Here is a 9,637-nt window from a genome sequence, read left to right on the forward strand (position 1 = left end):
ACCATGCTGCTAACGGGACCATACTGCTAACAGGACCACACTACAAATAAGACCACACTGTTAACAGAACCACATTACTAACAGGATCATGCTGCTAACAGAGCCACACTGCTAACAGTACCATGCTGCAAACAGGACCACACTGCTAACAGAATCACACTGCTAACAGTACCATGCTGCTAACAGGACCATGCTGCAAACAAGACTACACTGCTAACAGCACCACGCTGCTAACAGTACAACGCTGCTAACAGAACCATGCTGCAAACAAGACTATGCTGCTAACAGGATCACACTGCAAACAGAACCACATTACTAACAGAACCATGCTGCTGGCAGGACAGCACCGTTAACAGAACCTCACTGATAACAGTAACGTGCTGCTGGCAGGACCACACTCAATTCAGTTTATTTATATAGCGCCAAATCACAACAAAGTTCTCAGGGCACTTTACAGGAACATTCACATACATAGAAAAGCCATTTAGTAAAGTTCTCTAAGGAGGCAGCAGACAAGTTGAATCTTGGCTTCGTTGCAGTCTCCCATCCTGAGCAAGCAACAGGTCTGCTAACAGGACCATGCTGCTAACAGTAACATTGTTTTTATAACACTTTTTGTTTTAATTGCCTTTTGTTCATGTGTACCGTTATCTGTACGCTGTGTGTTGTCTATTTAAAACAGGTCTCTCTTGGAAAAGAGTCCTCGTGACTTAATGAGACTACCTGTATAAAATAAAGGTTAAATAAAAACAAAAATAAAAAACTTCTTCAGCAGCTTTCACCAAAAATCATTCAGCAATAAGCATTCTCACTGCTTCTTTTTTTGCAGGAAATGCAATTTCTCTAGCTATTATTAGATATTATTCACTTTAATTTATTTTAAGACTTGCAATACTTTTGCTCACCTTAACATGTGGCTACAAACCCAGATGCTAACATCTGTAAATAAAAGCTGAAATGTCGATCTCTTGTCTCATATTCCACTTTGATTTTGAATGTATTTATGATTTTATAATGTTCTAGATTTGTGAAAGCTTCTTTGAGGTGGCATAATAAATAAATAAATAAATAAATAGTTGTTTTATTCAGCTTCTTTCAAATGGGTCTGTACAGCATTTATGAAATAAAAGTGCCCCAGACTTCTGTCCCGGGTTTATTGGATTCAGGCTGTAAATCTTCAGGATGGACTTTCAGATTTTCTCAGGTCTCTAATTAACTAATGGCTCAATAAATCTCTGTACTTCCAGGAGAGGGATCAGGGGACAGAGGAGCCACAGCGCCAGATGAGTACAGACAAAACACACACAAGCAGTGGGACATAAGAGTGCACAGGCTGAGATCCTACACAGAGTCGCTGTGGGAGGATTTATACAGCAATAAAAATGACAAGAAGTAAAGATGTTTGTGTCAAAAGAGGAAGCAGTTTTAAAGGAAGAGCAGCAGGGAAAACTCAAAAGTGTTCATCCTGTCAAACAATTAATCTCACTTTTAATCTTCAATTTGAACCTTTGATTGTTTATGTTCTGTTGTTTTAAGGGTGGGGTAATCCGGTCCCTTTTTTTTTTTTTTCTTGGAGGAATGCAGCTCCTGAATATTTTCCTTCTTTGGTAACAGCTCGACACTGCTACATCAAAAGGTTTCAGTAAACCACTGTGACCACAGGACCCAGAGAAATATTTGTGGTTTCAGCTATGGAGGTTGAACAGACAGGTGCATCTAAAAAGATAAGAACATCTTGAAAATGTTCTATATTTTTGTCAATAATTTCCGAAAGATACACTCATATATAGATTTATTACACATGGAGTGGCATATTTTAAGCCTTTGTTTCTTTTAATTTTGATTATTACAGCTTACAAATAATCCATCCATCCTTTATCTCTACCCGCTTCTTCCATTTTGGGTCACGGTGGTCGCTGGTGCCCATGTCCAGCGATCACAGTGTGAGGGGTGGGGGACACCCTGGACGGGTCTCCAGTCCATCACAGGGACACATAGAGACAAACAACCATCCACTCTCTCACTCACACTTAGGGACAATTTAGTTACCAATCAGCCGAACATGCATGTTTTTGGTCTGGAGTACACGGAGAAAACCCACACATGCACGGAGAGAGCATGCAAACTCCACCCAAAGGGGTCCCGAGCAGGGATTTGAACCGGCGGCCTTCTTTCTGCGAGGCAACAGCTCTACCAACTACGCCACCATGCTGCCCAGCTTACTAATTATGAAAAAACAAAATGACTAAAAGCTGGTTATGCAATGTTCTAATTTCCTGCGTCACTGAATTTAGTTTTTTCAATTATTTGTATGTCACAATCATCAAAATGACAAGAAATAAAGGCTTGACATATTTCACTCTGTGTAACGAATCTTCATTTTTGGAAATAATTGACAAACCAAATAGCACTTTTCACTTTTTTTTTAGATGCACTTGCAGTGCAGAGAAATTAACCAAAGAGAAATGTCATGGGAAGATCTACATATTTATATCTCAACAAAAACATATTTCAAAAGAACTCTTAGTGCTTTTATAACATACTTGTCCTTATATGTGAGTTTTGAGATATCACTCTCTGACTCCATTGGTATTCTACATCTGTATCTGGATCATATTAAACAAGTAAAGGCCTAACATTCCTTGAAGGACTGCATATCACCCACTGCCGTTCATACCAGAGTTGTACAGTGGTGCTTGAATGTTTGTGAACCCTTTAGAACATAAACATTTTCATTTCAACCAAAAAGTTTTATTTTAGTCTCATCCGTTCACAAACATTCTTCCAACAGTCTTCTGGCTTGTCCACGTGATCTTCAGCAGACTGCAGATGAGCAGCAATGTTCTTCTTGGAGAGCAGTGGCTTTCTTCTTGCAACCCTGCCATGCACACCATTGTTCTTCAACGTTCTCCTGATGGTGGACTCATGAACATCAACATTAGTCGATGTGAGAGAGACCTTCAGTAGTTAGAAGTTACTCTGGAGTCCTTTGTGACCTCGCAGACTATTCCACGCCTTGCTCTTAGAGCGGTCTTTGTTGGTCCACCACTCCTGGGGAGGGTAGCAATGCTCTTAATTTCCTCCATTTGTACACAATCTGTCTGACTGTGGACTGGTGGAGTCAAAACTCTTAAGAGATGGTTTTGTAACATTTTCCAGCCTTTTTTCTGAGATCCTCAGAAATCTCCTTTGTTCGTGCCATGATCCACTTCCACAAACATGTTGTGAAGATCAGACTTTGTTAGATTCCGGTTCTTTAAATCAAACAGGGTGCCCACTCACACCTGATCATCATCCCATTGATTGAAAACACCTGACTCTAATTTCACCTTCAAATTAACTGATAACCCTAGAGGTTCACATCACTCACAAATATGTAATATTGGATCATTTCCGGGGCAGCACGGTGGCACAACTGGTAGAGCTGCTGCCTCTCAGCGAGCAGGTCCCTGGTTCAAACCCCGGTCCAGGGGCCTTTCTGGGTGGAGTTTGCACGTTCTCTTTGTGCATGCGTGGGTTTTCTCCGGGTACTCCGGTTTCCTCCCACAGACCAAAAACATGCATGTTAGGCTGATTGGTAACTCTAAATTGTCCCTAGGTGTGAGTGAGAGAGTGAATGGTTGTTTGTCTCGTTTGTCTCTATGTGTCCCTGTGATGGACTTGCGACCCGTCCAGGGTGTACCCCGCCCCTGGTACAGTGATTGCTGGACATGGGCATCAGCGACCCCCGTGACCCAAAATGGAATAAGCGGGTAAAGATAATGGATGGATCATTTCCCTCAATAAATGAAGATTCAAGGATTTTTATTGTCATACCAGTTCACATTTGCATGTTAACGGTACGAAATTCGAACTCAGTTCCCAGATAAAGAAAACTAACAATTAACAAATAAATAAATGTAAAAAGAGTATAAATATATACACATTTACACACATGTGTGCGTGCATGTGAGCATAAATAAATAAAGTTTTTAAAAAAGTAAGATGAGGCTGAATTAAGTGCAGCTCGGGTTCAGCACTGACAGCTGCTCTGAATGCTCCTCAGTTGCCTGCTTGGGCGGGGAGGGAGGGGGGCTGAAACAGACTGTGTGCAGGATGAGTGGGGTCCTTCATGATGCGGAGCGCCTTCCCTCGCATCATGATGTGTAGATGTCCCAAGTGGTAGGAAGGCTGCTCCCCAGTCGCAGCCTCCCTCTGCCATGCCACATGGTGGTACAGGTGCAGAGAACGCTCTCCACCACACAGCGATAGCTCCTCAGGACAGAGCTCCCAATAATAAATATAAATGCATATAATATATATAATAAATATGATAACATAATAAATATAAATAAAAGATCATGTATAATATTTTTGTTTCATTTGTTTAACTGGGTTCTTTATATCTACTTTTGGGACTTGTGTGAAAATCTGAGAATATTTTAGGTCATAGTTATGTACAAATGTAGAAAATTATAAAGGATTCACATACTGTCAAGCACCACTGTAGACTTAGATCATTTTATACTGAGAAAATGAGAGTTGTGGCTGTTTTGGTGAAACCTTGAAAATAATATGCAATATTTGTTATCTTTTAAATTCACCGTGTTGCAGTCATTATTGTGTTGGCTAATGTCATTTGGCTGTGGAGGCCATCTTGAGTTATTGATTCCTCAAGTTAAGATAACTTTTTCAATGTGAATGTCAATTTTATTCATATAGCACATTTAAAAACAACAATGTTGACTAAGGTGTTTCACAAGGAGGTTAAGAACATACAGGAACAAACAACCATAAAACAAATTATAAAAAAAACAGACATTGAGAAAATCTACAAGTATAATAAGATAGCCTAAAAACAAAGACAAACGTCACAACTTCAAAACTTCTAATGGAACTCAAACTGAACTTGAGTTCAGAGTCAATGTAAAGAAGTGAGTTTTTCAGGCAGGATGTAAAAGACTGCACAGACTCTGCAGGATGAATTTCAAGAGGCAGGTTGTTCCAGAGTCTGGGGGCTGCTGCTGCAAAAGCCCAATCACCTCTGTGCTTTAATTTAGCCCTCGGCTGCACTAACAGCACCTCAGTGCTCTTTTAGGGTTATAAAAGCTGACACGGACTTTTTGAATGGTTTCCATAAAATCTGTTCAGTGGTTCCTGAGATATTTTGCTAACAGACAATAAAGGTTGACAGAAACAGTTAATGCAGGAGTTTTCAACCAAGTTCTTGTGCAATGAGTAGCGCTTACAGTATGTGTTGTGAATGGTGACTGATTGTGGAGGAGTGAAGGCGCAGAGGTTAGAGAAAGTGAGCTTGTGAACGGAAGGTCGCCGGTTCAACTCCCCGGACCGACAACATCCAAATGTGGGTGGAAATGGGGAAACACCCACAACTGCCTCCACCCTCATTTGCTCGACTTTGGGCCCTTGAGCAAGGCCCTTAACCCCCACCATCTGCTCCCAAACAGGTCTGTCTTGAAAATGAGTCCTCGTGACTCAATGAGACTGTATAAATAAAGGTCATAACACAATATTGACTAGTATAGCCATATTTGTGTTTTTTTTTTTTAATCAGTTGACTGTGACAGTCATCTTTAATGGGTTGGATCATTTCTTGAACGATTCATTGAAATACATCCAATGGTTCAAGAGATATTTTGTTAACAGACAAAGAGGGTTGGCTCCATGCAAGATTTTGGCCAAAGATCTTCCAATCAGTTAGCAATTTTTACGGCTTGTTCTCGATGAGGACGGATGCTTTTCCCTCCTAGCCTCTCTCCTGCTTTGTTCTTTGTCTTGTGATTCTTATTGCAGTTTCTCACTACATATCCTCCGAATTGTAAATTATGGATCGGGTCAGCTGGTCTCTCAACAAAATTGATAAAATTCTCTCGATGAGAAGACTGGGTGAAGGAGAGCGCTCATGCCCTGAAGGGACACTCGCAGCTGGATACACTATTTATTCCTGGGGCCAATGGAAGATGGTGTGTCTGTCTGTATTGTCCATTGGGTATGTTGAATGTGCAGACATAATTAGATTTATGATAACTGGATTTCTGCTTTCTGGTGTTGGCGGGTATCTGGCATATCAACAAACTCGGAAGACGGCGGCAGAAGTTATGGCAATTGTAAAGCTGCCTGCCTTGTATGAAGGAATGTACTGCGTGGTAAGGTCTCAGACTCAGATGCTGCATGAGAAACGATTTCTGAGAATCGCAGGCCGCACTTGCGGCTCCTGAGACTCACTGGCGGGAAAGAATCGACCTTGGAGAAGGCTACAAGCTTGGTCCGGCAGTGTGACCATAAAATTTGGATGTTTGGAATCGCCAGTGAGACGTACCAGTAGAACTATGAAGGCAGACATGGAAATTCAAGCAGATGCTGCCTGACCCAAAACAATTGAATTTGGCCTCCCCACTCGGCCTTGAATTGGCCAGCTATCTCAACTTCGCCTGGTTGTTTATGTGAACGAGAAACTCTGCCCCCCCCCCCCCCCCCCCCATCGTTCCCCTCCCGAGGACATCTATGGATCTGTATCAGAGTTGAGCCGGCTGATAAGACACTGTGCCATCTCTATCAGGACTATGGGACTTTCTGGCAGTGTCCACGGACAACTCACAGCCCCCATCGGCCTCCTCATGTATAAATGTATTATGAAGTCATCAGTATGTTGCTGTTTCATGTGCTGAGGTCATTTTATTACAACTTTCACACTGTGCCCCATCTAGGACACAGTGCAAGATTTGATTTTTTTTACACCTACATTCCTCCTTGTGTTTCTTTTTCCTTATCTGAAAAAAAAGGGCTGCGCCTCTTGAAGGCATCAGCCTCAGTCACCTCCGTCTCCCCATGTCTGTTTGTTGTGTTTCTCTCAGATGGGCTGTACTGAAATGTAATATCGTTGCACTTCGGTGCAACATTAAAGCTGATTATCCTGATGCATGCTCAATAATCCAGGTAGAAAAATCTAAAAAAGTTAAATAAAGCTGATTCTGAATTAGAAGAAGTGTTGTGGGTGATTTGTAGCTACTACTACATCAAACATCTGATCAATATATGCAATTGACAAAGTTATATCAATTTTTAAAGTTTTTATGGTCAGTTGGCTGTGGCAGCCATCTTGAATCAGGCTGAGCAGAGAATCAAAGTGGAAAGCTACCATCTTGAAACAGTTCCACTCTCAGAGCTTTCATTCATGCAAACCCTAATTTATAAATCTTGGAAGCGCTGTCATTTTCACATTACATGTTTGTTTCCATAAAACACGTTTGCAACAAATAACGGCAGCAGCTTTTGTACAATCAAAACAGGATCAAGAAAACAATGTGGCACACATGTTGAATGTGTCTTGTTGTACAGAGCAACTTGATCTAAACCAGGGGTCTGCAATCTACGGCCCTGGAGCCACCACTTGGTCCCTCTGCAGCAGCTCTTTCAAGCTTTGACCAAAACTAACATAACACTGAATGTTATTGGTTATACAATCCACAAAAAATGTACTAGTTTTAGCAGTTTTCCTGCCGTTTCTTTTGCAAAATACTCACTTTAACTTTCTGTTTTAATTCTATACTTATTTTTTCCACAATTAAAAAATCACATACGTATGCAGTTCTTTTTTATTTATAGATGTAAAAAAAACTACACTCCCACCCCCTTTAACAACAAGCTGGTCTTTTCATTTGTCTTAAATTGCAAAAATATCAATAAATGTTAAAAATCATTAGATATTTTTAGTGTTATAATTTCACCCCTACTGGCCACAAGTCTCCTACAACAAACGTGATGTGGCCCATGGGCCACTAGTTGATAATCACAGTTGTAGCAGTTGTTGCGGCTCTCGACACATTAAATTTAGTGAATGAAGGTGTAAAAATGTCTCTTTTGATCATAAAGGCTGCCGACATCTGAAGCAAACTGTAAACAAGCTGAAGTAATGGTAGTTCTCTTCACATCCACAAAAGGCCCAAACGAAATCAACAAATACACATTTAAGTCTCTTGTGTTTACATATTAGGTCTAATATTACATTTTAAAACATGCTGAAACAATCAGTGTGACTAACATTTGCTTTTTTCATCATTTAATTGCTCCAAACTTCTGCGTTTACAGAGCTCTTGCTGATGTTCTTTGTATTCAAATATTTTAGTGCAAGAATCATTCAGTAACTGAGCTGCAACACTGATCAGGTCTGTGGTGAGTCAGACAGTTTTTGAGCCGTGGCCCTCATATACCCCCAAATAAATAAATAAATAAATAAAAATCCTACCTCCCTTGCATTTCTCTAAAACTGCACTGCAAAGAGACACTGCTGATTCCACCTCGGTCTTGACGTTCCGCCGGCCCCCGGGGACCACTTATAGTGAGAGGAGACCCGAGTCAGCACTTAATGAGCACCAGCCAGTGAGTGAAACACATACCATGACTGCTTGGGGGTTGGGGGGTGGGGGTGGAAATCTATAAAATTGTTTGTTACTGCAGAGCTGTAGCAGATCACAGTGTTTTCTCTGCAAATAAAGAACCACTGGTGTTAATCGCAGTCGTCTGCATTTGGCTACTGAGCATCTCATTCTCATGCATCCAACAGTCCTGTGCAGAGTGACACGCCGTGTGGAGTCATCTACAATCTTCTAGCGCGGAACACCATCTGTATTCTCTGAAGCCTATAATGAAAATGAAGTGCACGCGTATTGTTTTGTCTTGCGCTATACATTTCCTCCCGTTCCTTGCTTGTGCAGTCATGAACAAGCTGCGCCTTCTTCAGCAGCAGAGCTTAGATTCTGACCTCCAAACATCATTGGTCAGCGAACTGGTGTGTGTGGGTGGGGGATATGGGGTGGGGGGGGGGGTATGGGGGAATACTGCAGTGCTTTTTTCTGCATGAGGCAGAAAGAACATGCTACATTCCTACTTCCCATTTCTGTGCCTGAATATGTCTGTATTTTCTTTCATCTCATCTCTCCATCTACAATCTTTTATTCACCCTTTTGCCTGAAAGTGCTAAAATAACACAGCCTTCCAGTAATCTTTCAGATTTTAAGGTGTACTAATAACCGAGGATTAACAACTGTTTACAGTATTACTAAAGATGTTGGAGAAAACGAAAAGAGTGTAAAGCGCATACACATCTCTGTGTACAGTGTATCATCCACTACATGCAGCCATGAATAACCAGGAGAGGGTAAACTCACCTTTCATTTCCATGCATTCCAACGCTCCAGAGATCCGTTTTGCAAACCAGAGAGGAGATTTAGTCAGTCCGACCGGATGAAGAATGTGGCACACACACTCTCATTGATGGAGCCGCTGCCTCCTTACACTTATCCCTTTTGCACGAGTGCAGTCAGTGAGCCAGCCAGGACATAAACATAGACAGCCATGCAACTTACTCGCTGCAGGTCTGTCCTCAGTGTTGATTCTTCACTCCAGAGTGGAGTCATTCATCTTGCTCCGACCTGAGCTTCATCTTTTGACTGAAAATGCTTCTTCTTTATAGCACCTTGGGATTTCTGGCAGGAGACGGTTCTCTCCTGAATCACATCCAATAGATTTATGTTGGTTTCAGCTGGCAAAAATCTCCCACATCTTATCTCTCTCATATTATTAAAGATAATTCCCAAACCACCCTGCTGATCATGCAGGTTGTCTTTGCTTTTAACAG

The 9,637-nt window shown here is 41.4% G+C and overlaps 1 protein-coding gene across 1 annotated transcript in view; it reads right to left on the bottom strand.

The window, feature by feature from the left end:
• Nucleotides 1-9,227, bottom strand: part of sorbs2a (sorbin and SH3 domain containing 2a) — a 112,301-nt gene extending 103,074 nt beyond the window's left edge. Inside the window, exon 1 of the mRNA XM_037689834.1 lies at nucleotides 9,168-9,227. The gene's annotated coding sequence lies outside the window, so the exon portion shown is untranslated. The remainder of the gene's footprint in view (nucleotides 1-9,167) is intronic.
• Nucleotides 9,228-9,637: the final 410 nt, after the last annotated feature.

This window comes from Nematolebias whitei, chromosome 16, assembly GCF_014905685.2.
Source record: "Nematolebias whitei isolate Nwh7 chromosome 16, NemWhi1, whole genome shotgun sequence".
In the NCBI taxonomy this organism is placed as follows: Eukaryota; Metazoa; Chordata; class Actinopteri; order Cyprinodontiformes; family Rivulidae; genus Nematolebias; species Nematolebias whitei.